The following is a 27972-nucleotide window of genomic DNA, read 5'->3' as shown; positions in this document are numbered from 1 at the left end:
GAAACGGGCGCTTTAATATCGCACTGCCGTATGAAAATTTGCCAACGGGCGAAGATAAGTATAGAGAGGGAGAGAGAGAGAGAGAGAGAGAGAGAGAGAGAGAGAGAAACAGGGGAAACGGGATGGACGCAGAGAGAAATTGCAAGGGGCAAAAAGAAGGGAGAGTGCCAGGGAGGAGAGAATGGAAAAAAATATAATCGTCTTCTTTGTCGCGAGAACGTCTTCTCTTCTCTCTCCGTGTTGGAAATGTGCAAGAAGGAGGGAGAGTGCCAGGGAGGAGAGAATGGAAAAAAAAATATAATCGTCTTTTTTGTCGCGAGAGCGTCTTCTCTTCTCTCTCCATGTTGGAAATGTGCCGGCCGTGTATCGTTCGCGCGGAAGAAAAAAAGGAATGCCTTCCACAATGACTACAAACACCGATATCTCGCTAATTCGCATTTATCCGCGCGTGACGCCGATTATGCACGCGCGTGCATCGAAACGTGCGGGACTCCGAACACAGGCAGGGATCAAGCGAATGCAGCGGAATGCACACTCATTATCCGAGCAACGTATTTCCTTGCACGGGCTTCAAAGGACGCTAAATATGTATGATGGTACGAATAACGTGACCTCCTCGGGCGTTATTATTATTATACGATTCGTTACTGTAAAGCCCGTAGTCGAGTTTTATTTATTAATTCTGACAAATGTCACACGATATTACACGGAAATCAGTCTTAAGGAAAAAAAAATCTACAATTTTCTTGAGATACACACACACACATCTCTCTCTCTCTCTCTCTCTCTCTCTCTCTCTCTCTCTGTGATGTGCGCTTTCGATATCGAATAAATGTTAATGTATGCATTCGCGATAAAATATACGCGGCGCGTGAGTTCAAATAACACTTGTTATATTAAATGCCACGGATAAACAGATGTAATTATTCGGCCGGTCTGATTGAATGCCGAATAATTATCAAATGCTCGATGCAAACCGGCGGCATAAAAGTAGATATCAAGCGTACTCGATCCGATACTAAATTATCGCGCAGGGATGTGTAATAATGCATGCATGAACAAACGCGAATCAATTTCGACCGAGGTCCGCCCCGAGGAGCATCGGCGACGACTGTGAATTCGAAAAAAAATTTCTATTTCCGAAAGACAAATCGGAATATGATGCTAGCCGTTCGCCGAAGGCCAGTTGTCTCCGCGCGTGATAATGAACTATCGATCGGTCGCGTTTCTCTATTAGTTGGCTTATTTTCGCCTGGCCTAATTATTGCCTTGTCGTCGTTGCTCTCGCGCTGAGAAGAGACACTGCGATTGACGTAATTTAAAAAGTCTGTGTTTACTTTCTGCGACTTTGAAAAATCTTGAAAAGTCACAGAAATGTGTTTGGATGAATTTGCCGTTACAATTATTATAATTAAAACAAGGAAATTGATTTCCATAATTATAATTTAAATTTCTGTTAGCCGGAGGAAAAGAGTTCGCTATATGAGAAATTTTGCATTATTCACATAATGATTCTATGGTTATGCAATCTTATTTTAATAAATACCGTAGTATCCTTGTATATCAATGTAGATCGAAAGATGACATATTGCGCATCTTAGGAGCTCTCGCATACGTGATAAAAATCATTTTAACGACTGGCTATTTTTCGGTTTGTGAATTCTGATCGGCGGATTATAAACATAATCGATATAAGATGAACAATTTAAAGGAAGGCTTTATAATTCGGTATTATATATATATATTTTTTTTTATTTATATTTATATAACTTTACAATGGTGAAATAAACGAGTATTAATTTATAATCATAAAACGCAGTTGACAAATCTCTTTCAACTTTGTATTATCAATATGTACTTATTAATTAGCGATATTTGTAGATAAAGCATAATTTATTTGCTGTTCATTACGTTACAAATAAAAAAAATCCAAAAAGTATCGTTATCGTAAAACACACAGTCGTTACTTTCGACCATGAGAAAGGGGTTTGAAACCGTAAGCGCGATAAATCACGGGGATAAATCGTAGTAAATATGACCGCGAAACAGTAAATAGTAAACGGCAGCAACCTACCAAGGAAATATGAGGAGAAGGATCCCGAGAATAGAGGAAGGGAAGAGTATAAGGTGTTCGTTTAACCAGTAGTTGTGTTATCGACGCACGTTTCCCCCCCCCCTCCCTTTCCCGCCCGCTTCTTTCGGCTCTCTTTAATATCCTCAAAGTATGTATATTGATGCTAGAGAACTCGATCCCAATCTTCTGGAGGAAAGGGGGGAGGAAGTGGGGAGCCATGAAATCTCGTATATATTAACTTGATCTGACCGAGAGAGATGATTTCACGTGTATCGCGTCTTCGGACCGCGACTCTGCCGCCGACTCTACTAAAGGACGTCACCCCGGAAACGAGACATCCATGGTGGAAGGTGGAGCCATTTCTGTCGTATATACGCGAAGAAATTCACGAAGCGGTGAGAGAGGAGTGGCATCTCTCTTTATTCTCCCTTTTTACCTTTCTCCTGTTCTCTTCCTACCGATGCACGACCGGGCGATAAAGAGAGAAAATATGAACGTGAAAGAGGGAGAAGAGACACGGGGGAGAGATCGAACGAGCGAGATCGCCGCACGGTGTTTGCGACGACGAGGAAGAAGTATCTTTTCTCCTCATGGTCGTTTAGACGGAGGGCTTTTTAACGGCGCAAAGAACGGACAGCGTCGCCTTTGTGCTCCCTCGTCTCGTCCACCAGCCATCGGGCCATTTAATTGTGTGCATCCTGCGCCCCTACCATATCGCGCCCCCGTCTCATCCCCGATCCAACCCTCCCGACTTGCCGTCGCCTCCCTTCTTTGACTGGTCCTTTGCGGTTCCCGGGCCTCTATCGTTCCGCCGTGTGTATATTTGGCCCTTGCGAGTTACTTCTTCAAGTATCTCGCTGCACTTTCGACACTTGAAACGTTCTCATAGAGGTATCGTTATGATTATTACGAACATCAATCATTAAAGATGATTTTTGTATATAATTATCAATATATATTTTATTTTTATTTGTCTATCACACATATTTTCGAAGAAATTTATAAAATTATTTTTTCCTTTGAACATAAGATATTCTTTCACTGCTGTCATACCTTAAGCTCGTTTTTCTTCTTTTCCGTTATAGCTCGCATCGCTCTTTACGCGCCGCTCCTCTCTGTTTGCGTGCGCACGTACGTAACATCGCGAGTTTTCTCATCAAAGGGAAAGTAATTACGTAGGTATCTGTTGTACCAACACCAACCCCGCGCGAATCGGGGGGCACGGCAGCCGAGGGCAGTGCTGCGTGCGATCGAAGTTACGATTCTCGCGTTCACGATGAAATTTCAGACCGGGGGCGTGGAGAAGAGGGGGGGAAGGCAGGATCGCGGGGAAGCTGACGCGCAGAAGGAGAAAGGTAGAAAGAGGAGGGTGGATTCTGCAGGGGATGGAAACATAGACGGAACGAGCGGACGCTGCTTCGGGGCTAAACACACCGATAGAGCAACGGGACGTGGATGAAGGAAGGTGGGCGATGTGCGGGAGAAGGAGATGAGTGCGCAGGGGGGAGGGGGGGGAGGGGAGCTTTGTTAAATAATTAATCGATCCGAACCGCCCGACTGCCAAGAATTCCTTCCTCTTTCTGGTTCCACGCGTTTTCTGAGGTTTTCCGGCACGATGATCGCCAGCGTAGGATGGCTTTTATGCATCGAATATGTCGAAATATGTCGGATGGATTTTACCGCAGAACGAGAAGAACAACGATCAAAAGACGATCGAAAAATTTTTCGATCTTTCAGGATGCGAATTTCGAGATTTCCGCATCCGTGGATCTTTAGCGTTGAACGCTCTGGATTTTAGGATGCTTTTATCTTTTTTATTTTTAAGGTATTAAAATTCCTAATCTTTGAATCTTTATCGTTAAACGCCAAGTTTCTCTCGAACTTTTTGAATCATAATTATAGCTTACTGGATCTTTTCGATTCTTTTCACTCTTGCGTTACGTAATTCCGCTCGCGGGGCGAACAACCGGCGGCTTATGGCGCATGATAAATCATAATGATAGTGCGTTATTATTAAATGCGTAATGACATTTATGGACACGTCAGCGGAAGGGGAAAAAATCGCTTAACTGCGGCGCCGCGCGCGCGTAGAGAACGATCTGATATTAATGACTCTTCCATATTTTGGACTCATTAATCTCGCTAAAATATACGGTAGCCGCTAGTCTAATATGAACGAATCGCATTAACTGCATGTACATACAAGCGTATCGTGAATAACGCACTAGGCACGTATCGCGCTTTGTGTCGACATTCATTGCGCGCTTTCTCTCTCTCTCTCTCTAGGAGTTATTACAATATTTCAATTTTTTATCGCCCGCTGTGTATTATACGGCGGCCTTATAATTAATTGCCCGCCGACACATGAATAAGTGAAGCCGCGCTGCATTTAGTAAAACGAGTGCAGTTCGCATGCGCCGTTGTAACCACTTTCGAAATCACCGACAAAAGAGTTTACCGCCTTCTTTCCCAGAAATTTTGTGGGGAAGTAAGAGAAAGAGAGAGAGAAAGTATTCGGCGTAATTGTGGTCATTATCTCGTGGCAATAACATCTTGTGTTTTGTGTATGCGCGCGTTAGCTGCATAATCCTCTTTACTATGCATGGAGATCCTTATCGTATTAATACCGTTAGATATATACAACTTTTTCTCTTTTTGAAAATCCTGATTGGTAGTGTAACAAACACACAATGACTAGTATTTTATTATAATAGTTTTTGATAATTATTGCAATGATTTTTAATATTATCTTTCTCTTTCTCCGTCCTGAATGTACAATAGATAAATTAAAGTTTTATTAAATTTTTATTAAATTCACTATAAATATATAGGCTCGCGATATTTCCTGCTGAAATTAGGTCGTTTTTTCCAACACAAATCCTGATCCTCGTGCTCGACATTTGCCTAAAATATCTCAATGTCCGACGCTCTGATTTTCCGAGAAGGACGACACGTATACGGACAGCAAAAACGTACATGTCGGCTAAACACCTGGTGTAGGTGCCCTATCGGAGGGAAGACTCGAAAGTTTCGTTAATTATTCCATGAAGAAAAGAGTGACGCGCTGTTATGACGAGACCGTTCGCGAAGTTTCAAAGTTACGTCAATTCAACGATTTCGAACTAACTCTTCGTCAGAGAAGCTCGGATGCCGTCACTTTCAGCGGAAAAAGTTTTCCTCGGCGTCGCCATAATTAGTGAAATTTCCATAAGAAAATAGCGGATGTTATAACGCAGTTTCTTCAATAATTTATTAATACGTTCATCGGATAACAAGAATGACACTACCTATTTCAAAAAAACTCCTCGGCACTTTGTATTATTTTTTATTTACTCGAAATCATATTATTTTTCGATGATTTATTGTTTTTAAATTTTATTTTTATAAAACAATATTTAACATAATTAGAATTAATAGAAAAATTGATTTTACATAAATTAATAAATCTTTAAAATCTCGCATTTTGCTGAAAAATTAAATGTAAAGTTTTCAATCTGTTTTAAATCATTTTCTTTAATTTTGAAAATGATTATATTTCAATATTTTTATTTTAAATAATTACACGATGAAAAAAATTCCGGACGAAGAGACTCATTCCTTCTAAATTTGCGCATAATTTTTATCATTAACTTCAGAGAAGAACTTGTAATCGCCGTTTCTTTTTTCTGTCACTCAGAAGCCGAGAGATAATCTGCCGGAATTACATTTGCGCTTGGTATCTCTAAACGATATTGCGAAACGAGCCATAAACCTTGATAAAAAAATCAGGCTACATATTACAGCACGTTCAAAGTAAACTTTAGTTTATATTAGGGTATATTATTTTAGACGAGTCTTTGAGTATCGGAATGTATAGCGACAATATTTACGTCTGTATTTCTATTATATTATTGTTTTTATTTCGTGTAGCCGTGATACATTGGTCTACGGTTTGTTGACATATAAGTCGAGAACTCATAACAAGTTGATCAGTCTGCTCGGGGCTGACGAATGAATGGGATTTATTCCCGTCAATTCGCCTTTATACTTTTTTTCCGGTTCTCGTCGATATTTCCTTGTGCCACGTGGTTCTCGGCAAGATTACTAGAGGCATTTTCCTCTAACAGGATGCAATCATATAATAATTGAGAGTGAATCGAGGCAACACGGCGCCACAAACATGACAGATAAGAGACAAGAGGGGGAGATAGAGAGAGAGAGAGAGAGAGCTTTTTCGACGTGCACACGGTAGGTTAAGTCGAAGCCGGCAGAAGTTAGCCAGCGTGCGAGCTTTTAATTTAAAATTCGTTTCACCCTTTGGACCGATTCACCTGCCGTTACTCTACGCCGCACGCTTAATTTGCGGTTTCCATGGAGATGCAACGACTCTGTGCGAGTGCATATAGTCGGATAGGGGAGGAGCACGTGCGAGCGAAACGAGAAATGATAAAAAGAGAGAATAAGCCGTTTGATGTAGAAATCAATAAGGCCGAATTTGTAAAAAAACAGAGAGAGAGAGAGAGAGAGAGAGAGAGAAGCGCGAAAACACGCCCACGTACGAATGCGCGCGAGCAGAATCTCTAGGATAAAAAATACCGAACAAAAATAAGCGAAACGAGTAGTGCTTCAGCGTCGAAGCGTGATTTACATTGACAATAACAAGTCATTTTGGGCAAAGTCACGCACATATATGCGGAATATGAGCGGTTTCTCGCACAAAATCACGCGGCGCCAATAAACCTTCTCCTCTTCTCTTTTTAGCGATTTCTCTGTACGTCCGTCCTATTTTTCATCAAGGTATATAACGCGATCTTATTGTTAAGCAATTTTTCAGCGAGTCTTATTGATACTCGCGAGTATTCGCGAATCAAAGTTCGAAAAACAAAGTGTTACAAATTCGCCATCGATAGATTCATCGGATCGAATGTAATTGACAAATGCTTTTTTGTAAATTTGCGGACTCGTACGCTTACATTATATGATCGCAAAATTTATGAGTATAAAAAGGCCGGTTGAAATTTTTTAATAAAAAAATAGAATTTATTTATTTATTTCGTCTGATTAAAGTACATCAACAAAATTTCTATACTATTATATAAAGATATAACATATTAAATATATATTAATATATTATATAATATATTAATATATAAAAGATATAAAGATATAATTATATAAATTTCTATTATATAAAAAAGATTACGCGTTCGGAGCGTTCACCGTGACAGTGACGGGAACCGTTTTCTAATGACGAGCGTTATTCAAGTGAATTCTGTTGACTTTAATCGTACCGTTTCGCAAGAGTATCGCCGTTCGATTCGTCGTGAATGACATCGTTAAAAACATGAACGCTAGGCACGACATCCTCTTCAGCGTCACGCCATGATCGGACGTTCTAAAATTTTTTTATTTATTTATTTATTGTAGCACTGTTATAAAAACGGCAAGTCCAAATGGTGAAACAAATTTAAATTTTTGATACAAACTTTGAATAATTTTGAGCGAAAAAGGAGATAGATGTCGAGAACTGTAGCTTCCCTCATACTTTTATATAAAATGTCTTTCTCTCTCTAAATATTTTATTCTAAATTTTATGTTTAGCAGTCACACGTCATAATAAAAAGATTCGATTAGTCGGAAAACGATAAATTATTTTACTTAAAATTTATGTTGTTTTTTTTTAATTCTTTTATTATTAATTACAATTTTGTTAATTTTATTCTAGCAGGTTTAATACTCATATTGTTTATTAAAATAATTATTTAAATTGACAAATTCTTTTTCTGGATACATAAACATGACCTGGTAAATATTCTCAAAGATTCTAAGATTTAATTTAATTCTGGTTTATCCATTCTTCTTGAAAAATCTTTATAATATTTTATATAAAATTCTGATTCTAAATTATTTTATAAATGCATAGCTTCAACGAGTTCGCTTTAACCTCTCGATATTCCAAAACATCGATTACTATTAACATCGTTAGTCTTTTCACGTGCTCGTTGCTTGAGCGATTGCGTGAGTTTACGTTTACGCGGCTTGCGTATCGCCGACGTTGCGTGACTTTGCACTTTAATCGCGACAGTAGATAATTTATTCGCGTGATAGACTAACGATTGCAGGAATAGAAAACTCGAAGCCTCAGAAGAGTTCTCGAATAACCCGATCTCTTGACCTCTCGCGAATTTTCGCGGATAGCGATTCATCTAACGATTGTCGGTGACTCGGCAAAGCGCGATCAGGCCATCAATTCCGAGCTACGTCATCTTTTTAAAGTGTGCCTTGCATATATGCGGCAGAAGCGAAAAACGACCGTCAAAAAAAGAAAAGAAGAAGGAAGGCGCGCTGCGCCTGACCTTCGGGGCGTCTTGACTACCTTGAGCGTCGCGGAAAACGAGGCAACGAAGATTTATCCCCCGGAATAATCACCCGGAATGAATACTCCGTTGCCGGTCTACGCGTGATAGATGGTGTTCCGGTAATGAGTCCGCGTTTTGGTAATGCAACCGATAGCACGACGATGCAAAAATTTTTTTTCTTTTTCGGTAATTCATGAATATTTCTTTTCGTATACTCTCGTAAAAAATAATCGATTTATTTATCACGCAGCGTCATTTTCTCTCGTGAAATCGCGACTGGCTAGCGGGAATAAACAGCTACGTACTCATTTATCTATTACGAAATTTAAATAACACACTGAGAAAGTATATATTTTTTAATTAATATTATCATTTTATTTTATTTCTTGTTATCTCAATTTCATGAAATATTCGATATTATTTTTTATTTATTATTTTTCACCATTCGCAGTTAATTACAGTTTAATGTTTTTCCGCAGAAACGATCTTTCGCTTTTTATTTCACTTATTGAAATAACTTCTATAATTAATTTTGACGAAACGCTAATTTATGCAAAGTATTATATATCTCTTTATTTGAGGATTATATTCTCGTCATTCTATTCTACCATCACAGTTCCGAGTTTCCATAGAATCTCTGGATCAAGAACTCGCTCGGAGCTTGAGCAGAACGCTTCGCGTAAGCTCGCATGAATACAGAATACTTATTCGTCCCAACGGTTTCCTTCTTGCGCGCCTCAGAGAGGAATTTAAGGATCAAACACTCCTATCGTTCGTCTCCCTTGACGCCATCGCGTATTTTTTGGGACTTCGACGAGAGCTCGTGAAAAACGGGGAAAGTCTGGGAGAGCAGGTGGTAGGGAGAGGCGAGTGATGTATTAGACACGATACTTTTCTGCGAGGCACTTTAATATCATTTTATTTTATTCATACGACAAAGTATCAAATCAAGATATTATTGACTCATGTATTTGTACGATCTTGCGTTCTAAAACACTGAATGTATTCTTGTTCAAGATTTATATCTAAAATTTGCTTTAGCTATATAATTTTAATAAGGCTGAGAACACGCATGGTAATGTGTTTTAATCTCGAAGTATCTATTAATTAAAAAAGGAAAGAATAAATTGCAAAAGGAACATATTTGTGAACTCCTGATCCCGAATTGGCCCTTCGTGAAAGAAGACGTAAATATCTCGCGCGTAAATATTCGATTTTGCATAATTTTCATTAAACTAACTAGGTCGATTTTGCCAATCGCATTGCGCGTGTCCGTCATCATCCATACGGACGTGAACAGAAATACGGCGCGACGTAGCACGATTTCCCTGTGGGAGCGACCGAGACGGCATAGGAAAACAGTAATCACGGAATAGGAGGTGAGAATTGGAGGCGTAGAGAAAGAGAGAGAGAGAGAGAGAAGGTGTTGGATCGAGTTGAGTTTGTACTGTAATACGAGCCGCAATGCATACAAATGTCAATTCCACTTCTCGAGAAACGACTTTGCTTCTCTGCTTGTTTCCTTCCTTCCTTCCTTCCTGTTCTGTTTCCTTCCTTCCTGTTGTATGATTCAACTATTATTCTCTCACTCTGTCGGATGTTCCTTACTTACGCGTTCCTATCAGCACGCTCTATCGGCTAGCGTGCTTGCGAGCGTATCGAATCTAGTAACAATGAGACCTAATATCGGCTACCGAATTATGCACTTACTTCTTCCGCGGGCGATAGAGACGATGTCAATAGAGGGGAGAGAATGCTATCGTTACCTCTTTCTCTCTCTCTCTCTCTCTCTCTCTCTCTCTCTCTCACTCTACTTGTATACCGACACCAGACGGGAGTAATCAAGATCGTCGTCGCCACGGAATCGAAATCCGCGAGGACATTTTCGTCTGTTGTCGACGTAGCTGCAAGGGAAACGCCGGAACCCGCCACGTATCCTTGAAACGACAATGAGTTTCTGGACAAAGGATACACGTCTTCCGCTTAGCGAGCGAAACGCTTCCTCCATTTTCGAGCGATGAAGAAACGCGATGGTTCGCTCGCAGAATAATGAAACTCGAAAGAGTCTCATTATAGTCACTGTAAAATTTCGCGCCGCTTTTATCGATCGGTGAACTATCACATTCCACGATAATGGTATTTTTATTTCGTAAATTTTTATTTCATCAATGTTGCGACTGGATCGAATAATCGCGAGCGTTGATTTAATTCCTTAGAATTTTTTATGTCTCGTTAAAATTGACATTTCACACTCGCACAAAATCGATCTGAGAAATTTATTAAATATTTTGAAATTATTTAATTTATTTTAAATACCGCCACATTTATAAGTAGATTTAAATTCAGCTCGATTTAAAACATACTTATATGCAATATAGTGCATATAAATAAAATATAATCTTAAAAGTGAAAAAATATATTTATCTCAAGAAATTATGAATCTCCAAAGATTGCGTATAAGCTGTATAAATAGGCGGAATGTTCTCTTATAGCCGCCGCTATTTTATATAATGAAGTTATGGCTCGCAATTATTAAGTACATGATGTATCGCGGTTTACGCATATACGGCGTAATGAGTGTCATAAAAGAAACAATGCGTCCAGACGGCGCGCGACGCATCGAATGCAATGCCGTGCGCGCACGAGTCGCATTAGCGAGACGCGCGTGTCTCCTCTGGGGAAAAAAAGAATGGAACAACATTGCATCCAAATGGGATTGTATCGCGGGATTCAAAGGCAAGCTCGTCACGCGGTGCGTAACGATGTGTAATGCAAATCTCTGTGTTCTTCGCTTTTGCCGCAGTGTACCTTCTTCCTCTCTTTCTCTCTCATTCGCAAAAAAATTTTTTTTTAAATGCGCAGACCATCCTCACTCATTTCAACGATATATATTCGTGTGTAGGGACGATATTTTTGTATCGGAGAGAAAATGACGATATTGGGTTTGTGCGTATAAAATTGATGTATCATTTTATAAGAATTCGTAAATTATTAAGAGTGACATTTTATTTTTGGTTCTATAGTTATTGACAATTTAAATAAATAATTCCAGCCATTAGATTAAAGAAATTATCTCGGGACAAATCAGAAAGTCATTCAGAAATTTTTTATTTATCAATATTTTTATTTCTATGTGATATATAATAATTCGGTATGAATTTTTTTCAACAGAGGTCGACCTTTAAAAAAAAATATTAATTAAAATAAAATAACAACAAGCGAACATTGTTATCAAGACGAAAAAGTTTTAGAATTTTTTTATAAAATAATTTTTTGTGTAATTTTGTGTGTCTAATTATTCATGATTTTCTAAGGGTGCGCGAACTAGCTAGCATTTTCTTCGATCAAGAATGCGTAATAAGGCCACTTCTCCAATAGTTGCTCTAATAGTGTAAATCGCTATTTTAGAGATTAAATGGCACGAAGGAAATAGAGCCCCTGGCAGTACGGAGAATAGTTTCTCTCTACTTAGTCTTCTCCACCGGAAGATTCTCATTGTTAGCATGTGTTACCTTTAATAGCGGAAACTCCGCTCAATTAACATGCAAAAAGTTAATTACGTCATTTGAGGTGACAATGAGATAAATGTTTTCGATAGAAAATATTAATTGAAAATTAACAATGCGCGTCTCGCATCATTTTAAACATCGTTTTTCTTGCAATGCTAAGAAAAATAGTTGTTTATAAAAATAATTGTTTATTTACTTAGAAGGCGAGAGATTCACGAAACGTGTCGCCTCTTCTAAAGTATTCTCTCAACAAATCCGTATTTAAATACACGCGTGAAAGAGAGATGAGCCGGTTTATTGACAGAGAACCTCGCGGCTAAAACCTTACGTAAACGTGCCGGCGTTGCGTAATCCACAATTCATGTTGTTGGACGCGCGGTGAAAGATCGCAGTAACGTTGCAACGCGAGAACCATGGATGTGTCTCTCACTCTCTACTCTCTCTCTCTTCCTCAATGAACATTCCTCTGCCTTTTGTATGCTCAAATTTGATTCCTCTCGCACGGTTATGCGAATCGTTCATCTCGTTAACAACACCTGCGAATAAGTCGCAGGTGTTGTTAACGAGATGAACGATTCGCATAACTTCGACTTCTACCCTGGAGCTGCCTGATGCTATATTGCTCTCGCTGTGAAGGTAAATTGTCGCGGTAAATCGTAGCGTTTCACGAAGATTTCCGTCTAATCATTCTTTGCGCGATAATAAGAGACTTTAAGCAGTATCCGTACCTCATTTATCGTCACGACCTCGTATCAAGATAGCTATCGGAATGAAAGGTTAACTCGTTCACACATAAATCTCATCACGCAGATTAGTTGATTAATAATACATATTTCGTGGAAACTTATACGCGGAAAATTAAACGTGCTTTGTTTATAAAATGACATATGACTTTTTTCGCGCAAGAATTCCGATGCCGTCCGTTTCATGGTTTTTTATTCCTCTATTGTCGTCGTTCACAATTGTCTTCCCCTTTCTTTTACATTTAGCCTCGCATTTATTCCGCGAGGCAACGAGTGTGGAGAGCAAACGAAGAAAAATTTCGCGCGTTTGACGATGCTGTGAGATTTGTCGCCCGGAACTTGGAGGAGCTTTCTCTGTCGCGTATATTTCCTGAGAATTGCCGGGTAAAAGACTCGCGACGTAAGCGAAAGCGGGGTGTACGGGTTATGGAGATCGAGCACGGAGAGAGAACCTACGTGGCATGGCAATTGGGATGTGGTGGACGAGGAAAAAGGGCCAAGGGAAAGAGAGAGAGAGAGAGAGAGAGAACCCGGTCGCGCCCAGGTCGCGACTTCATTTGGTTGCAGGTCGTCGCGGTGTCTTTTTTTTTCCTCTCCCTTCCCCCTCTTTATTTTCACGCGACGCGTGCATAATGCAGCTCGCGCTGCCAGCCGGGCGCGCATGCTTATTACGGCGTATATGCATAACAAAGAAAAACCTTCGCGCACGGACGAGGACGACGCCCAGACACGTGTGTCGTTTGCCAAATCGCGTTATATACGGCGCTCCAAATGATTGGGCGCAGCTGGCCGCGAGCGAAATTCTGATGCTATCTTCTCCCCCGCATCCTCCTCCGTTAGGATAACGAATCCAGATAATCTTCCTTTTCCGGCGCAATCGATTCGTGATATATGATTTATGTGAAGGGGATTAGGATGTTTGAAAAAAATGCACGCTTTCGAGTATTTGTTTTCTAGTCTTATATTTTACAATCTTAGATCTTGCGCGAATAAACATACGGCATATAGTAGTTTTCCGCGTATTATGTGAGACGGTTATATGGGATTTAACTGCGCGGTCAGTTTAGAAGCGATGAATGTTAACGAGGGTAATAGCCTCGTGTACTTCGACTGTATTAAGTACTTTCGCTTACACCGCCAATTAGAGACTCTGGAGCAGCCCAGCGGGGGCTATCCGCTCGAATTTAGCGAGTATTATGTAAATAGCTGGCCAAACCAGCGAATCAGATACGAATTATCCAGACGCGAGTGTTAGTCCGAGCACAATTACGCGAATTTTGATAGGTTCTATCTTATCGGATTCTTTTTACACGCAGCGTTTTGACAAGTCGCGAGGCGAAAGATGATCGCGCTCGAATTATCGGTTAATCGATGGCAGTCACGCGCAGCAACGGATAGTGACGGGAGGATAATTATTCGAACAATCGCGTGACGTTACTGTTTGATAGCCGTGTCAATTATCCCGACCGAGAAGCGGATAATTTCGCGAATACCTGACGATCGGATAACAATTTATCGCCGATGAAAACAAGTTAGGAGATACAACGCTCATAAGGAAAATTTAATAAATTTTTAAACTGCGATGTCGAGATTACACGAGTAGAGATTTATTTAAGGATATCTCTTTCAAACGCCACGAATGTTTTAGATAATTGCAGTTTATCCTTGAATAATTGCACGCAAGAGAGGTATATCTCGAGCAAAATATTATTTCTCGAGTTTCCAGATATATGCTTCTGGAGGATAAATCACCGAAGATCAATCACCGCTGTTTCGGAAACGGCCAAAGTTCTCGCGGTCGCTTTGTCATCGCGATGTTTTCATTCTTTCCGGGAACACTTTTCGGACACCCGTTGCACACAAAATCGACTCCGGGGTCCGACCGCGAGCTTTTCTACTAATCCCCTCGCAGCCACGAAAGAAACGACGTAAGTTTGTGAAAGCCGTAAAAATCACGAGATGATATAAGATCTCTCGGTACGCCCTCCTTTCCCCTTCCTTACCACCGAACACGTAGTCGGTCTTTAATGACTCTCGGGGCTGAAAAAGGAGAGACTTCGGAGTCATTGCACGGCAGCGTGAAACGATGTGCATGCAACTGCAACAGCGCCGTAGTAGATACAGACGACCATTGCCGGACATTTTCCGCTCGAGACTGCTCGTCTGGTGGGTCTGGAGGCGAGCCATATAACTGCCGTCTGTTTGCAATAAAGGTGTCGATTCGCGATAGCTTATCGCAGATGCTTATCTCCGCGGCCGTGCTTGAAATTTTAGCGATTGTATTGACAGGAGCGTGAACAGTTATATAAACGTCGAAGTTATCCAGGATCTTTTTACGTTGCAATGGGCGAAGTGTCAGAAATGTGCCTTCACAATTTTAGATTTTAACATCTTTTCCGCGTTAAATTTTACATTGACTTACGATTTTTTTTATTTATCAAGACAGTGAAGTGTAAAATTGTTAAATAAAAGGGTTAAATATTTTTTTTTTAATTTCGATACTAATATTCTTATCCATCTGTTTTCCTTGATTTACGTTACGACGGACGTAAATTGGATATAATCACTACGGCGATAAGATTTTGTATTGTCTGGATTGTATTGTCTTTTGTATTGGCGGGAATGAAGAGCGATTAATTATTTCACCGTGTGATAAATTGCCGAGGGTTTTTAGTCGGAAGTATGTACTGGTCAAACTGTACGCATCGTCTCTCCCACCGGAACAGAAGCTATCACACAGGTGATTTATGGGGAATTCAAGTACAAAACTAGTAACAAGAAGTTCTTCTATTTATTAGAATGCATTTATGCATTATTTAATCGATTATTACCTGCTACGTTTATTTTGCTCTGAAATAAGAAAACGGCGGTTTTCCTACAAAATGTAAATAGCTGACAATTTCTATTTGAATGTTTTGAATTATATATATTTGACTAAATATTTTATATATTCACACACACATACGACGACAATACAATATATAAATAAATTTTGCATTAATTATTTTAATATGTAAAAAATTTATTAAAACGTCAAAATATTTTGTAATTTATCTAATCGTTTTCCCTGTCGAAGAAGAGATAGTTTGCCTCTCGTACAAAAGTCGGAAATCTTTATAATTGACGTTAGAGGACATAAATCTGGGAGCCTTGATCGAAGCGTACACCTGTGGACGAGGCGTGGTTCGGCTCGTCCACAGGTGTACGCTTTTGCTTTCCGGCATCTCTCTTGTCCTCTTCCTCGAGGGCGACAAAAAGCGTGACTCGCTCGTCCACATTTGCGAAGCGCGAAAAGGAGAGAGTCGGTGTTCGCGTCGAAATTCTTGCTTGACACGGCAACGCGTTTCACAATGTTATCCGGTGTCTTCTTGCGCAGCTCCGACTTTATTGTCGATGAAATTTCGCGACGCGCGTCTACTAATATCCCGAAAAGGCTTAGCGAAAAATACGCGAGACATGATCCTGGTAGAAATTTTTTTATAACGAAAAAATTCTTTTATAGCGTTCGCGCGTATACACGCACACACACATCGAAGCCGACGTGTTATTAAAGTCTTCTTTGCATACTGAAATCTCGCAAATTGATCCTGTTTGCAATTTAAGCCGCACTCCGCTTTCGAAACTACGATGAAACGCACGTTTTTCGCAAATATTTCGTCGAATAGATTGATGGTGTTTCCGTAATCCTACTAGAGGAATATGTGTTTTTAAAATTTTTTTTTCAGCTCATATCACGCTCGTAATTTTAGGATAAACAAGTCCCTCGCGAGGGCGATTCTGAGAGGATTGATTAAAAAGAGAAGAAAAATAGAGGAAGAGAGACGATTGGATCGAGCGATGTTAATCGGATTACGCAACGGCAATTCTCAATCTTCTTCGCGGATGCCGCGAGTTTACGAACGAAATTCCGACATTCGTTTCCTTTTGCGGTTCTCTCGGTATTGTTTCGATTTTCGGTCTTCGCTCCGTATCGAGAATATACAGAATAGCGTGCACACAAAACCGCGAGGAAAAGACGAAACCGCAGAGAGAGAGCGAGGGAGCAATAAAGCGAAGAGAGAAGATGAGGGAAGCTGGGCTTAAGGGTGGCGCGGTCGCGGCTGCGGTGCTAATCGGATTCCCAGCGATGTTCGAATCCTCGGAAATGAATTAATAACGAATTCATATACACGTGTATACGTCGCTTCGATGAGAGGCTTAACGTAGACAAATTCAAGAACGGAGCAACAGGTTACAGGCACACAAGCCATGCCTGCGAGAAGAGAAATGCTCATTGCTGAGATCGCGGCATCCTCAAGGGGGAGGACGACGACGACGACATTAGATGCCGATGTCGTCGACGTTCTCCCTCGTATTTGTTTGGCATACAGCTAGTCCCGCGCGAACACGACCTTTTATTCGAGGGGTAGGCAATAATGGAATGGAAACAAGGGGAGAAACCAAACTGGTCTCGACAGACAATCGGTTTCCTTCTGGGTGGGCGATGTTTAAAATGGGACGTTAAAGCTTCGCTGTGTGAGAAATGGAAATGGTAAGTGAATCGCTACGGTTTCAGAGAAACTCGTGGAACCATTCAGGTTGCGATTCGACACAATATCCAACGTGTACGAATTGAGTAATCGCGCTGTGTATATGTCGGTTATATTATTTTATTATATAATATCCCCATTTTATCACATTTCAATATTATTTTATTATTATATTATTTTATTATTATATTTTTATATTATTATATTATTTTATTATTATATTATTTTATTATTTTATTATATTATTTTATTAGATCGCTGACTTTTCTATATGTTTAATAATTGCGACTGTTCATTGATCACCGTGACTATCATTTTCTATTATTTCATCGATTATCCAACAGATCTTTTGCAATAAGACATAACGCAAAATGGACATGTGAATCCGACAAGTTAAACGAAAAGACACGTCGAATTCGTTAACGTCATAATACGGTAACATTAATAGCGAAGTATCTCACGTTGCGCCGCGTTGTCATTATATTGCATAGTCGCGTTTCCTATTCTCAATTTATCTCCGCGTCAGTTTCTCATCTCCTCCGCGTTACTACTTTTGCAATTTAGCTATTTGCTATTTGTTTTACGAATTTATGCTTTGCGACTCCGCTTAGAATATGGAGCTGCGTAAAAACGTGCTCCTCGTGCTACGAAGTTTCTTGAAATCCTAACGCGAACATAGGATAATAATAGAAAAAGGAATTACTCAAAAGATCGCATTCGATCTCTTGTTGAAACCCTGTCTAAAAGATTCTGTAAAGCTCCTTCTCTATTTTGCATTTTAATAAATAATCGTTCGATTTTAATTTCTATACACGAAAATATATCCGTATTCGTATTATAAAAATGTACGTTTAAATACTCTATCTTACGGAATAATTTTCAATTTTATTTTGTAAACATTAAAAAAGAAATATTATATTACAAAAAGAAAAAACTATATTTGATATAGTTACATATATATAAAGAAAAAAAATAATATATTACAAAAAAAATATATATATATATATATATGTATGTATAAAGATAAAAAAATAGTATATTACAAATAGAAAAAAAAATAGATGACACAATCTATGTATCTTATATAACAGATAAATTAATTTTCTCTTTTAGTTAAATGAATAATGAGTGAAATAAGAAATCAAGCTGCGAATTGTCGATTAAGTCGATCGTTCTGAAAATGAAACGGCGCGGCGCGTCACATCAGCTGGTATAATTGGCGGCTGCGTTTCTTCTCTCGGTGAAACGAGATCTCGGAGCGAAAAGGCGAACGCCGGCAAAGGGGGCCACCTTATGTATGTACGTACATATCGTCGCGTCGGTCGCGCATGCAAAAGTGAAAGTTCGAGGCTGATGAACGATATCGTGCTCTCATAATGTCGAGGAGCGTCAAACGAGCGTGTAACGCGGCGTGTACTTGTAACACGCTCGGTGCATTCGCGTAAAAAGAAACAAAAAATTCGTACTCCGCTCAATCGTCGAGGAGAGATCTCGGCAAATTTCAAGTGCACTCGAAAAGTCGTCTTCGCGCAAGAGTCGCGCCTTGCGAAATAAACAGGCTCGCCCGTTTACGTATTCTAGCCGTTTGCACTCCGAGTTATCCGTGTTGAGCTTTGATCGAGCACGTGACATTATGCCTCAACGTTGTAGGTAAAGGATCTATTCATTCCTCCCGTTCAATGTCCAACTCTTCATTTTTTTCTTTCCTTGTACAAAAAATTCGAAAAGAAATCAAGGTAAAAATATTAATGGAGCTTGCTATGGATATTCGCGAATTCATCGAACAACTGACACGAACGAAATAATCACATCACGTCATCGCATAACATCGATATACGTAAAGGCCCAAGTATCTCCGCGGCTTTTAAGTCTTATGCCGACTTTTGTATGAATGAACAAATCCGTGACGATAGCATCTACATGCTGACGACTCGAATGCGAAGCATTCGGCAACGAGGTCAATGTCGCGCGAGCGTTTTCTTTCTACTCGACTGCTGGAGGCATTCAAACATTATGCAATCGGGATACGCGAGCCGGACAGACGGGCTGGGATCGGACCTCTGTCGGCTCATTGCACTTCGACACTGACTGCCATCTCTGGATTTTGATATAATAATCCTTTATTTATTATAAAAATATTAGGACCGTGTCAGAAAAATTGGATTAATTCGAAAATGTTGCAAAAATGACGAGCAATCGCCCTTGTACAATTATTCTGTTATAAAATAATCCGACAATGATAAAATTAAACAACCGATACGTGATACGACAATTATTTATGCGTGCGTGTAAGAATATTCCGGAATAATGAAGTCATTCTCTTTGCAGTGAAAAGAGAGAGAGAGAAACAATTTGTTTATGTTTGATAGAAAAGATGCGTTCTCTCGTAAATAGAAATAATAGTAATTTTGAGCGTCGATTTTCTTCGTAATGACACGTTACGAGAAAATTACGCGCAGTAAAATATTAGAAAGTCTATTCTGTGTCAGCAAATCTCGTGTAAATTAATCGTAATGCTAGTGTTTTAACAGTGATTCTCGAGAAGATATAATAGTATTGCGTAAACCTTGGATTTTCATATTCGCTGGAATACGCAAAAGTGTACGAATCTATCGTTGCGTTTTCCGGAATAATTCGTCGTGGGAAAATTTGATTACGCGTTTACTTTTTGCCCATCAAGTTTTAATCGGCTTACCGAATCATACCGAAAAGGTTTTCAGTTTTGTTAACCATGCCGCGACATAATCGGATTTAACACTTTGGAGGCGCGACTACATCTGCACACCTGCTGGGACAGCGGTTCAGTTATATTAATTTTTGACAGCGCTCTAAATACGCGTCGTTCACGCGTGCTCAGCATGCTCGGCTGCAGTGTAATCAATGCAAATTAATTGCTTGCATTTCCCTCGAGAAGAGATGACGAATCTATCTTCCTTTTTCTCTTTTTTTTTTTTAACTGTTAACACAAACTCTCGATGTATTATCGAGAGGATTGGAGAGAATGTGGAATTCGCTCTCTGGAAAAGTTGGAAAATTCGGACGGTTTAACCGACTTGGCATTCTATTTCTCTTCTCGATAACTCGCGACGTTATCTTAATCGCGCCGGCAGACTTTCGGAGAGACTTGTCGCGATATTATTCTTAGTTTTGCCGAAAATACACGAGCGAGGATCAAGTGGATCGCTCTTCGGGATTTTTTCATGCGCGAGTTTAAACGTCGCATTTAAATTTCCCGTTCGTGAAACGTAACGATCTTAATAAAATGTAGTTATAAGAAACGTGCTCGACAGATCCACGGGTGCAGTTTCCTTATTCTCTCCCGTGTCGCAACTTCCGGCATAAAAATTAGATCAACGCGGATTGAGAATAAGTCATCCAGCATTCTCGCACGATCGACTTCCATCCAACGTAGAAATTTCCTGATTGAATTCCAAAGAGTCCGAGTGAAAAAGAAAGAGAGAGAGAGAGAGAGAGAGAGAGAGAGAGACGGGGAGAGCTATACATCCCGACAATACTTATTACTTTCGCGAGAGAAAGAAAAGGGCACTAAGGGTGGAGGTGTGGGGGCCGGTCGGTGGGTTGGAAGCGACGGGATTCAACGGCGGCAGTAACCCAAGGCTCTAAAACTAAAGCGGCAGCTCTGACAATTTCGATTTTACTGTCGCGTTCCTGATCCTCTCTCGTCATTGGAAAAAGCCCGGACGCGCTCTACCCAGGGGCTGGCGACGCGGATATTCACATTCGGGGTGGTTCATTCGCATTCAATCGCCATCGGTGATTGCCGAGCCGAAATACGTGTAAACAGATAAGCGCGTCTTTGCAGCCGAAAAATCGATGACGTTTATTTGATTATTTGGCAACAAGCGATACGTCTTGTTCTACTGACTGTAATTTTATAAGAATTATCGCCTTTTCAGGGAGAGATATAAATTTTCTTTTATTTGAAATCTGAATTTTAGACGAAAAATTCATCAAATTTATGATATTGTGAAAAGAACTGAATAAAATTACATAAAAAGTTGACTATTTCTTTCTGAATTCTATAATCTAGTAATTTTTTAGTTAGCTTTGTTTAATTACATTCAAGATTATTTTTTTTGAAGTCTGAATTAAGTTAAAGTGGCAATCAATTACTACAATTAAATAAAAAAAAATTTGCCCGCTACTTTCTTTTAGGTATCTCAGGGAAATAACCATATCTCGAAAGAATTTCCAGAATTATCGCGATAACGACTAGCTCGCGACAAGTCGATGACTAACGGCGAGGAGAAAGTCATCGATTTTCCCATCGAAATGCGGACGATGTGCCATGACTCTCGGGCCACCCTGTACATGCGCGTGAACACTAAAGCCTCCTACTCTTTACGGGGACTGTTGCAATTTCAGTTAATACTATAAAACCTTCGGCGTACGTACGACGCCTGCGCCAGAGCGTGGAAGTACGTCCAGGAGGGGCACAGCAACTATTCTCGAGAGAAGGAGAGACGAACGCTCCTGGGCTCGTCCGGAGTTGTCGATGGAAAGCTATGCTTTATGGCCTTTCGTTTATACCGATGCGAAAGTACTGCAGCGAAGAGAGATCCTCCTCGCAGCGAATCGGGATACGCAATTCGCCGTTATTATACGCATCCACGCAAAAATCGGAGGCTGTAAAAATCTCGCATGCTTTGTAATAATCTCAATTTCTAATACAATCGAGAGAAATACGATTTATAATAATCGAGCGAAATTTCATCGTGCGAGTTGTTTTCACTCCCGAGAATATCTTAAGAAAGTATCTCGAGGTTTAAATATTGTCATTTTATTCTCTGCGCGATGTACAATCCACGGAGAAAAATTAACACAATATCTGACGGGCACTTAATAGGAAATATATCAGCTCGCGTGGCTAAGAAATTTATCGGATGCTTTACCGGCTTTTCATCGGCGATAGACGAGGCGATGAATGAAAAACCGATCGGCGGGAAATATTCCGGCTATATATAGATGCATTCTATACGTGTGCTGATATTGACTAGGTTTGACGACGTTCTGCATTTATGGTATGAAGTGTGTGAAATCGCGTCTCATTCAAATGAGATCTTTTTTTTTTTCCTAGCTTCTTCCTCTAACTGTGTGCTCATCGACATTTTATTGCGCCGATCGGTTGTTCAGCGATTTAAATCGCTTTCTCTCAAGTTTCGATGTTAGATTCGCTTGATTTCGTATCATCGTTTAATACATTAATGTAATAAAAAATTCCGCTGCACTATAATAATCGCTGCGCAAATATCGCTTTAAAAAATAGATATACGTATGAAATACATTACATAATATTAAAATTGTTAATTTAGTTGATTTTATTGAATGTATTAAAATATAAAATAAAGTTTCGGAAGTCATTGATAGGCAGTCTTGTGACTTGCCTTGCGCAATCTCGTTAATTCGTTCTAGCATTTGACTCGCGCATATTTCCTTGTTGCGTAGATGTAAAAATGACTCACACGTTTAATCGCTCGTCATTTGCCACATGGATCATTTTTTCTCGCCTCGTGGAAAGGCAAGTAACCTGAAATAAACCGGTTCTCGCGCTAGGCTCACCGCGCAAAATGATAGATTAAATTCGGCAGAATCGCAGATTAATGTAGCAAAATCTAGCGGCAATAATATTACGCAATATTCAGCGGCTTGAAATTTACAAGTCATTACGATCCCGCATATTATTCCGCATATTATAATCGCGTCGTTTAAAAACACGCCACTGTGTTGAATTTAAACCAAAATAATTCGTGGCTTTATAAATAAAAAGACGATTAAATAACTGAATAATTAATCTTAAATTGACTTGAGAATATTCCTAAAATATTAATAATCTCGTCATATATCAGAAGAACTAAATTTTTTTTTTTGTCTTATCTTCAAGTTCGTGAATTATGCGACAGAAAAATAAAAAAAAAAAAAATCGCGCAAAAATAAAGAGGAGGATACCAATGTAGAATCAGACGGGAGTGGCGCGATCGAAGGAGAGAATAAGGGGGAATAAATTGAGGCAGAGAGAAGTGTGTTTGCACCTTCGCCTCTCTCAGCCAAGGAAAATGCCGATTCTTTCGGACTTTGCCTGAGAGTTTGCACGTGCTTGGTCAGTCGGTCCCGGAATTAACGTTATTTCGACAAACGCACGAGGTGGTCCTGCCTGTCGCGCTTATCGGGTCTCCGCGTCGAAATCACGCGCGAGAAAGGTACGAAGCGGACGTTTTGTGTTCCGGGAATTTTCGATTCGCAAAATTCGTTTATCAATCTTCGATCGTCGATGCGACGATAAATGTATAGATCTCCGTCGATGTTCCGACTTGCACGCCGTGCTCTTAAAGTGATTTCGCGAATAAGAACATGAGGTTGTCATCTCGAAAATAAGAGATGAAAATCTTGCTAACGTTACTTGCGAAAGAAAATGTAGTTTTATTAATTTTACTTCGTATATATAGACCGGCTGAAAAGATTGTCGTGCAACTCGTCATGTTAATGGTCGATGATATCGCAATCCGGTTCAACGAAACAGATCGTACCGATTAGCGAGGTCTGTCAATCGTTCGAGATCATTAAAGCTTGTTCTCTTCGATTCGAAGCGAGACGGGGGATACCAACGCGCCCTGATCTCACGATCTCTCGATTCCCGATCGACTTTAACGCAATACTCCTTTCATGGCGAGCGTAGGATAAGGTCGATCGATTTCGAAACGTCTGTATACCGTGCGCTCACGAAAAATAACATTAAGAACCGGACAAGTTCTCAATACAATGCATACTCTAAAATATATCAAGATATTTAATCAATATTATAGAGAATATTAATTAAATTTCTTGTACAGAATACTATATATTATTATTAATTAATACTATTCTAATATTAAATATCTAAATAAAATTAGATAGATAATATTAAAGATATTTAAATCTAAATTTTGAAAAGAGAGTTTTTCTCTTTAAAATTCTAAGACTTATAAAGTAAAAAAATTGAAAGAGAATCGCGGGATATTTAGAAAATAAGCGCTAAAACGCTAAATGAATGTAAATTTCAATATAAAATTAATTATGACATTATATTGAAGAGATGATGTTTAAGAGATTACTCGGAGATAATGCTTGTGTGAATGAAAGCGCATAACGTTACATGGCAGAAATCACGAGTGCGTGCGAATAGGTGCGCTTGTGAATTAATACACACGCGCATTGTGTTACATATACATATATAATCGTGCCATGCGGGAATTGTAATTTTCAGTAATCGTCATAAATTTGACGATTACTACTTACAAGTTACATCGGTCGAAAGCATAATGCACCTCGTTCCGCCGATATGAAGGATATTATCGAACGATATAATCGACTCAAATTTTAGAATTGGTCGCTAACACAATATATTGCTATCTCTGCTTGAACATGATCCAAATAACCGCCGTTACAATTATATATATATATATATATATATATATGTATGTATATATATATGTATATTAAATAATAAATCACGCGCGAGAGAAAGAGAACATTCAAGAAAAAATATGTATATGAAAAGCGAAATTATTAATTATTTACATTAGAATCAATGCGTGTGTGTATTAAAAAAATAAAATCATGTTACTTTAAGTCTTAAAGTACACTTGAACAATATATATTTTAATTTGCGTCGAATCTCTATAATTTATATCAAAGTCCACTGCGTAAAAAATTATTCGCGTTTAGCTAAAGAACTAGAAAATGTATAAATTTCGACGCAATTTCAACTTTGTGCTCGACGCAGAGAAATTTACCCGCTCCATTTATTAATCCAAACTCAATTGTATTTATAAGTCTTTATGATCGCGATATTTGCTCACGATATTTGTTCCCTGGAATTAATCGTAAGTTGCCGACAATAAGAATTTAGTTGTCCATAAAATGTAATCTTTTTTGGTCACAATATCCTCACCGGTTCAAGGCAATCTCGTCGCAAAATTTAGCAATTATTAATTTTCGATGGTGAGTAAAAAAAGGATGATTCAAAAAGGCCGCGATTAATAACAGTCGCGAGATACGCATTTGAAGATGAACACGCGAATCAAGGACAACATCTTCGTTATATCGGACCATCCCAGACTCCTTAATTTCATGCGTTCTGGAACATCGATACGGCCGGGAATATCACTTTATAGTCGGTGATTTATTATCGCGTTGAACAGCATCTTTTTACTCTTTACGAGGATAAAAAAGATAATCTACCGAGGCCACGTACGAGTTAATTAAAAAGAAGAGAAAATATCTCGATTAAGATCGGTAAAGAATGAAGTCATTGTGAAAGATAGGGAGGGGAGGAAGAATAACCCGAAGGCGACCTGCAACTACACAAGTTTTAATTTAAAGTTCTTCCGACATTTATTTGAGTTCTGTCGTAAAAGTTGATTTATCGCGCGTCCTCGTCAGTAATATTAATTTCCTCGAGTTTGCGCGCTCGTTACACGTATACTTCAGTTTTATAGGATTAATAAGAACATCGGCGAGGCAGACTGAGAGAGAAAGAGAGAGAGAGAGAGAGCAAGCCTTAATCGGATTACTTATAAACAGAATGCACTCCCCCGTCGTCTTGATAACCTGAGCTCTTCTCGTCATCGCGGCAATCTAGTACGCGAAAATATACTAGTCTCGCAGAAATAACATTTCAAGAGTTCGAGAGCTTGTCAAGTTGTAGAAGTAGTTTTAGTTTTCAGTTTAAACCTTGCGATTTTTAATTCCCATGATTTATTATATCATCTGCGTTTTATTTTCTCTCATATAAATCGGCTCCTTTTCCTACTCTAATAGAAAATTTCAACAATCGAGGACTCGCGAGGCGAAAAATTCAAAAATTTATTGACAAAGAGCAGCGCACGTGATGCCAGGAATAATCTCGCGAGTGTGCACGTTCTACGATGGATAATCTCGTCGAGTCTTGACGCCGTCGCGGACACGACCGTGCCTCTTATGAAATTTGTCAGAGCCACCGTTCTCAGAGCGAGGAAAAACGGATAGAAGGAGAAATAAAGAGATGGGCAAACGAACGAGAAAGAAAACGCGAGAAGGAACGTCAAGCGGGGAACTAACAGAGAGGAGGCCGAGAAAAGCCGCGGAAAATGCGAGAGACGGGCGGATGATGAGGAAATGGAAGAGGTAGGAAAGAAAGAGCCCGGCCGCGAGACGGGAAATGAGTTAATGAAAGAGCTTGCGGCTCTTATGCGCGTTAACCCTTTGCCACTTTTCCGCGCGACGAAACGACACGCACTGTGTGTAAAAATAGGTAACTCTCGACGTGTTTTCGTATTCGCGTTGGACGCGAATGCGAAATTAAATCCTCGGTATTCTCATCTCGCGGAGTATCGATCGTCGGGAGAGAAGCGCGAAGATTATCACATTCTCGCGAAGAAGAACTTATCGACGCCGTATGCATTATCAATTCCCGCGGAGATTTCCGCGCGAGAGACACGTTTCTCCGAGATGCGAGATTGCTTGTACAGCGCGAACAATAATTCAATTGGAAATCACATTAATTAAGACGCGCGCGTCTCGTATTAGATGCCGAAACTTCCTCACGGCTTTTCGTTGCGATCTTGTAATGTATAATATTAATCTCGAACATATATACGTATAGTTTTCGTGCAATATAATAATAATAATCTTCCCCTGATAATGGAGTCGAGGCCTTTCTCCGTCGTACAGTCTTTAATCACCTTCATTAACAGTTCTCGCGTGATTTCGTAGAAAATACTGAGAATCATGAAGGAAAAAAAATAATTACTGACAAGTTGGAGCATTTTGCACAACAATCATAAAAATCATTATTCGCTAATTATGGAACTCTGGAATTATGGAGAAAAAAGAACTGGGGACAATTAAATGAGAATATTTTTGTTTAATCATCGATTAACATAATTAACTGCAGTCGCTAATTAACACTGTTGCGTGTCATCATTATCGTTATTTCTAGAGCAACGTTAACGTTATTTTATTCGGCCATCTCGAGTGGTAAAAAACAAGAGGCAAAGTCAGAGATGAAAGGGAAGTTGCGCAGATATGATCGTGGTAAATAACGTTGTAAAACAATGAACAATGAGTAGTGAGAGCGCGAGTCGTTAGTTGATTCTCAAAACTTGAAAAGTGAACTCGTATATCTCGCTGGACTCGGGATTCAAAAGGTGAGAATCGAAAACAAAAAATTTAGCCTGCTCGCTATAAATCTTATTTATCTCAGGAGTTGCATCACGCAAAATATTGTTCGAACACCTTGATTCTAATCTAGGGCAATTGACAGATTAATAAAAGTATATGTGTGGTTAGGAGGCTTGATTTAAAGAACCAGTTGAACGCGGCAAACCGGTCGGAATCGACCTACTCCGACAAATGCTCTCGTAAATGTCTACATGATCGCCGTATTCTAATCGCGTCTGACTAGTAGATGCTGCATCTCCTTGTCCGCGCGGAGTCTCGTTTCTTCCTTCTCTCTCTTCGTCTTCTGTCTCTTCGCGTAACTGACATAATATTGTATTCGCTCGGCGCAACACACGTAACTTCTTGATGCAATCAGAAAAATATGCCGCTTGCGTGGGAGGGGAAATAATGCATTTTTCCTTTCACCTGTGTGTAAGGCGTGATCGCGAGCTCCGCGGGCGACGCTAAAGCGCGCGTTTTCATCCGCGAGATCTGGAAAACGGAACGTTGCGCCTCTTTCCGGCCCTTCCCTCGAGTATCTAGGCTAGAAGACTTTAAAAAAAAAAGCGCAGCCTCGGGTTA

At 39.6% G+C, this 27972-nt stretch overlaps 2 protein-coding genes across 7 annotated transcripts in view; one reads left to right on the top strand and one right to left on the bottom strand.

The window, feature by feature from the left end:
* Positions 1–27972, top strand: part of LOC126853913 (RING finger protein 17-like) — a 133500-nt gene that overhangs the window by 89895 nt on the left and 15633 nt on the right. The window contains exon 1 of one of the 6 annotated variants that reach the window (XM_050600090.1): positions 6100–6301. The exons of the other annotated variants lie outside the window; for them this stretch is intronic. The gene's annotated coding sequence lies outside the window, so the exon portion shown is untranslated. Of the gene's footprint in view, positions 1–6099; positions 6302–27972 lie in introns of those variants that run through there. 6 annotated transcript variants of the gene reach the window in all.
* Positions 1–27972, bottom strand: part of LOC126853984 (uncharacterized) — a 51600-nt gene that overhangs the window by 16545 nt on the left and 7083 nt on the right. The gene's annotated exons all lie outside the window — the stretch shown is intronic.

This window comes from Cataglyphis hispanica, chromosome 13 (genome assembly GCF_021464435.1).
Source record: "Cataglyphis hispanica isolate Lineage 1 chromosome 13, ULB_Chis1_1.0, whole genome shotgun sequence".
NCBI lineage: Eukaryota > Metazoa > Arthropoda > Insecta > Hymenoptera > Formicidae > Cataglyphis > Cataglyphis hispanica.
The sequence above is the reverse complement of the archived record's forward strand: the minus strand, read 5'-3'. Positions and strand labels throughout refer to the sequence as shown.